Below are 6,000 nucleotides of genomic sequence, written 5' to 3'. Positions count from 1 at the left end.
ATGGTTTAAACACCTAAGCCCAGTGAGTGCCGCCTATTTCTTGTAGACCCAGCCATAGGTCACCTGCATTATATATATATATGGGATGCAGTCACTTTCCCGGCGGTCGGAATCCCGACGCTGGAATCCCGACCGACGAAATCCCGGCACTTTGTCCCTCTGTGGGTGTCCACGACACCCACAGAGGGAGAATAAATGAGTGTGCCGAGCGCGGGGATGATACATCCCGCCGTTACGATCGCATTTTACATTACATTACATTTCGCCCAGATCGCATTGTAAATACGATCATTGATAAATGGGCCCCTGAGGGGGAAATTCTAATTGACTCAGTAAGCTGCAAAGCTCCGAAAAGCCTAAACTGACTTTTGTTTCTGTTGGATTCTGCGGAAGAGGGGGAGGGATCTGACGTCACAGGTATCGGGGACACCGATAAGACTTTGGGTATAACCCAGGTGTCCGCCCCTGCCCGCTCCCTCTGGAGCTAACGGCTCGGCGAGCCCGCTCCCTCTGGAGCTAACGGCTCGGCGAGCCCCACCATTGGAATGGGCCAAATTCGGCCCTGTCCAATCAGTACTGAATCACCCCCAACGCGGCACAAGGTAGTACACTATCTCTCAGTTGTTTTTCTGTTATAACTAATAGACACAGACATATAAATATGCACACATAAATCCTATTTAATTTTAATCTTAGAGGCAGTTTTAAACATAATAGGTGAATCCATCGCAGTTATAATTTGTCACCTCATTTCTCCCGAACAATCGAGTTATATAATGTCCATGGCTTTGTTTAATATTCATGGGCACATATCTGTAATGAATCCATTATGTATTCATGAGTCCGTTGTGTGCGCAGGCAAAAAGAGAAGCGGCCGGAATTAGACAGCAAATTGCATTATGCTGTATCACTGGGAGCGTTTTATCCAGCAGCAGATGGGCAGAACTTGTTCTCTTGTACAAAACAAATTAAACTTTATTGCTATTAATTTTCTGAAAAGCAAAAAAAAAAAAGTGTGGTTGCAGAATAAGTAATCACATTGTGCGTATCTTTATAGAACTGCAGATGGATTCAGCAGAAATCTGTACTGATAGGCAGAACTAGGGGATGCCGGGCAACCAATCGCCCTCCACCCACCCCCAATCCCCTCTCCAGCATACAAGGGGTTGTGTACGCTAACATACCCTTGCATGCGGCCAGGGCCGCCGAGAGGAGGTATGTCGGCCCCGGTAAAATTTGGGCGGCGTGGCCAACTGCCATGGTTAGGCCACGCCCCTCAAAATGATTAAGGGGGGTGAAAAAACACTCTAAAGTCGAGTGGGGAGTGTTATTGGCCTTCAAATGCTGTGCTGGCCCTTCTGGCATTTGCCACATGGCCATTCCAATCGGGTGGAAGTGCCCGGTACAAACCGCAACCACCGTTTAGCTAAAATGTATCACTGGATCTCATGGAGCTGCAGAAAAAAACTTCAACAAACTTTATCAGTCCTTCACAAATGTAATTGGTATTTTTTTATTATTTATATATATAAAAAAAAAAGATTTCATCCAAAGCTCCTAAATAATACAGCATTAAGGAACAGACAAACACATACCAAATACATTCATAATAAATGTGAAATAATATAAAAGGTTTAACAATGTCGCTGCTCCGAGTCCGCTGCGTCCCGGCATGTTACTGTGAAGCAAACTGATATAAGGTTACGTAAACGATCCCAGAATTTGCGCGTCTAAGGAATTTCACTGCGGGTAACATTAAAACCAGTGTATGAGGAATGCTCCACCTGCAGGTGTTGATAATGCCCCGCCCCATTCCACGCCCTCTTGAGTAATATCACATCATTATGTTGATTGAGTGGGCGGGGCTTGCAATATGCACTTATAACCCCACAAATGGGAATCAAATTACATTGTTTATATCCATGTGAGAGTCATATGTAAAAGAATATGAATTGCTGTATATGCCACTCAAAAACAAAATTAAAATGGACCCATCGTTTTCACAGTATACTTTCAATTATTTAATACGGAAAAAAAAAAAAAAAAAAGACAGTCGACTCTTGATGTTACTTTTACATTACTCTTAAAGCTGCAGTGGCAGTAGATCTATTTTTTTTTTTTTCATTTCCTTTTTGAACTGCTGGATTTCCTGCTCAGTCTGTCTCATTCCTCATTTGCATATTGGTGTTAATGACATTTCCCAGGCAACACCAGCAGGAAAGGGGGGAAACACGTAAGAAATAAGTCAATGATACTAAGAAAAATATATTTCTAACACAAATGGCTAGCAATATATACTGTATATATTACAAGTTGCATCAAGGAGAGGAGGCAGCCATTTTCTATCTTGAAGCAATATTCATGACAATGCAGCTTTACTGTATGGGCCCCATTAAAAAACCCATAGGGCCCTAGGCTAGATATGGATTTTGCCCAGCATTCCCTCATACACTTGTAGAATAAAAATGGGTTATAGAGTACGTCGGCCTTCTGGGACATAGGCAGGAGCCTTGGTTGCCTAATGGATGACCTAGATCTGTGACTGACTAATTACATGACTGTAATGGAGTTTTATTCTAACATTAGACTTGCATATGCTTAATAAGTAAATATGGCTTGTTTTTCTGATCCTCTCTATGTTTGGGGATGCATTATCCAAAAGTGATTGTAAAACTAATAAAAGACTAGCTGGAATTCCTTTGGGTGCAGCAATGAGATACAGCCTGTAGGTGGCGCTATGTGCTCTGTTTATTATAATAGTTCCCCTCAAGGACATTTAACGGTGCATGTTTCCAGCTCTCCTCAGAGATTCACAAGTGAAGTAATTAGCTCCACCTGTGGATCTTTTAAAATGTGATCTGAAAATGTATCGAGTAAGGAGTACACCTGTGTGCCTGTTGGGCGACCTGGAAATGTGTCAGTGAGTAATGAGTACACCTGTGAGCCAGCTGGGTGACCTGGAAATGTGTTAGTGAGGAATGTGTACACCTGTGTGCCTACTGGGTAACCTGAAAATGTGTCAGTGAGTAATGAGTACACGTGTGCAGCTGCTGGGTGACCGGGAAATGTGTCGGTGAGTAATGAGTACACCTGTGCGCCTGTTGGGTGACCTGGGAATGTGTCAGTGAGTAATGAGTACACCTGTGCGCCTGTTGGGCGACCTGGAAATGTATCAGTGAGTAATGAGTCCACCTATGCACCTGCTGGGTGACCTGGGAAATGTGTCGGTGAGTAATGAGTCCACCTATGCACCTGCTGGGTGACCTGGGAAATGTGTCGGTGAGTAATGAGTACACCTGTGAGCCAGCTGGGTGACCTGGAAATGTGTCAGTGAGTAATGAGTACACCTGTGTGCCTGTTGGGTGACCTGGAAATGTGTCAGTGAGTAATGAGTACATCTGTGAGCCAGCTGGGTGACCTGGAAATGTGTCAGTGAGTAATGAGTACACCTGTGCGCCGGCTGGGTGACCTGGAAATGTGTCAGTGGGTAATGAGTACATCTGTGAGCCAGCTGGGTGACCTGGAAATGTGTCAGTGAGTAATGAGTACACCTGTCCACCGGCTGGGTGTCCTAGAAATGTGTCAGTGAGTAATTAGTACACCTGTGCACCTGCCGGGTGACCTGGAAATGTGTCAGTGAGTAATGAGTACACATATGCGCCGGCTGGGTGACCTGGAAATGTATCAGTGAGTAATGAGTGCACCTGTGCACCGGCTGGGTGAGCTCGAAATGTGTCGGTAAGTAATGAGTACAAATGTGCACCTGCTTGGTGACCTGGAAATGTGTCGGTAAGTAATGAGTACACCTGTGCAGCTGCTGGGTGACCTGGAAATGTGTCGGTAAGTAATGAGTACACCTGTGCAGCTGCAGGGTGACCTGGGAAATGTGTCAGTGAGTAATGAGTGCACCTGTGCAGCAGCTGGGTGACCTGGAAATGTGTCAGTGAGTAATGAGTGCACCTGTGCAGCAGCTGGGTGACCTGGAAATGTGTCAGTGAGTAATGAGTACACCTGTGCAGCAGCTGGGTGACCTGGAAATGTGTCAGTGAGTAATGAGTGCACCTGTGCACCTGCTGGGTGACCTGGAAATATGTCAGTGAGTAATGAGTGCACCTGTGCAGCAGCTGGGTGACCTGGAAATGTGTCAGTGAGTAATGAGTGCACCTGTGCACCTGATGGGAGACCTGGAAATGTGTCAGTGAGTAATGAGTGCACCTGTGCACCGGCTGGGTGACCTGGAAATGTGTCAGTAATGAGTGCACCTGTGAAGTAACCTGGAAAACATAAACTGTTGGCAGTTTTTGAGGACCAACTTTGGGAACCATTGGTTTAAAGAAAGACATACACATCTTATGAGGCCCACACATCCAGCCTGTACCTGGTAAGTTTCCCGTTCTGCCAGGTTCAGGAGATCAGAGAAATCCAACATGTGTGGGATCAGGCAGTCTGTGATTTTCTCCAATTCCCTGAACTATTGTTGATCATCGATGGCAATGGGCAAATCGGACTGGTGATCAGAGGATTGGCAGAGCGGGAATTGGATCAGTAGATGTATGGCCCGCCTTATCCTACAGGGTGGCGTATACACCAAGCCTCCTGCCTCACTTGTAATCAATTTTACTTCCAATTTTATGATTCATAAATTCCACTTAATGAAACAAGTGAAGTTATTAATTAACAGCAGTGATTAATAAATGTTGCCTTAGGCCTGGTGACCTAGATGTAGGGGAAATATATTCCAGGTGATTTCTTTTACAAAATAAGCCCCAGAAAAGGGAATTACGTGTATGCGGTATAATATCAGATTGTGTGGAAATCACAGAACATCACCGAGTATTTCTGGTGCACAGGGAGAATGCACTGTAACCGTAGCAACCAGATACAAGTTAGGCCACAAGGGACTGTTGAATCGTTGCTACAGGTTACCACTAGGAGACAATTGCTGATAGTCATTTTCTTCCATACATTACCAGATTCTCATTCCAGACAGCCAGCTAGCGGGATGGATGAAAAGATAATCTTAGGCCGGGTACAGACACCTGCACGATATCGGCGCGACTTGTCAAATCGCTACGACAAATCGTATGCACAATTGCGCTCTAATGCATGTTGCACCTGATATCTTCTGATTGGCCGGTCTGCACAGCCAATCAGAAGATATCCTGTTCACTGTGGTGCAGTTACAAAAGGACAAAGGGAATTTGTCATGACCATTGGTAAGATTGCCCTTCGCCCCAATGTGTACCCAGCCTGGCCAGCTTTAGAGAACAAATGTTATCCTATATAATAAAAGGCTATGCAGCTCCTCCCCTCGACAGGGGGAATTCAAGTGTTGTGTGTGCCGACAGCCACTGTTTAGCTCACGATGGAGCAATTAAGTTGGTTCTCCGCTCGGGTACAGACGGGAGCCGATGCTGATATTACCATTATGACAGCTGGTAACTAGTAATTGTATAAATCATTAGGAGATGATCTTTAGCATCTATTGTCTTGCATGTTGTGTGTGTGGCTGAATACTGTATACAACACCCCCCAGATCCCTGCACTGACCTGATCCCAAAAGATTACTCACTATAAGAGCGGCATTCACGAGATCAAGTGGGTCCCCCAACGGCAAGACAACGAGTCAGCATAGCAGCACCCGGCAATAACAAGATTCGGGGAACCAACCTCATCCCTTAAACACTACACAACTGGTAAGTCATCTTTTATTATTATTATTATTATAGTAAAAAGCTCATCAAAATGACAGCTTCTGCAATGTACTTTCACTTTGAGCTGTGACAGTTCTTACTTTCACTAAAGGTGCCCCTACACCAAGCCAATTTGGGCCGGTTGCGACGAATCGGGCCATGAAATCGTCCCAAATCTGCTCAGTTTGATGCGGGGGGGGGGGGGGGGAAGCAACTCATAGTAATTGCGGGCAGAGGGGTCCGTCCAACCGGCGACAGCCACTGGGGGGCTGGAGCTTGTAGCAGCATTTTGCCGGGCAGAGGGATG

General features: G+C 45.5%; 1 long non-coding RNA gene across 1 annotated transcript; it reads right to left on the bottom strand.

Annotated features, from left to right (window-relative positions):
• Positions 1 to 1,497: 1,497 nt before the first annotated feature.
• LOC146058201 (uncharacterized) lies at positions 1,498 to 5,954 on the bottom strand. The gene is made up of 2 exons (XR_014469833.1): positions 3,317 to 5,954; positions 1,498 to 3,212 (listed from the first exon to the last, which is right to left on the bottom strand). It is a non-coding gene; the product is annotated as an uncharacterized LOC146058201 (long non-coding RNA).
• Positions 5,955 to 6,000: the final 46 nt, after the last annotated feature.

The sequence above is a fragment of the Crinia signifera genome, chromosome 2, assembly GCF_055691185.1.
Source record: "Crinia signifera chromosome 2, ASM5569118v1, whole genome shotgun sequence".
Classification (NCBI taxonomy): domain Eukaryota; kingdom Metazoa; phylum Chordata; class Amphibia; order Anura; family Myobatrachidae; genus Crinia; species Crinia signifera.
Note: the sequence above shows the minus strand (reverse complement) of the source record. Positions and strands in the feature narration are given on the sequence as shown.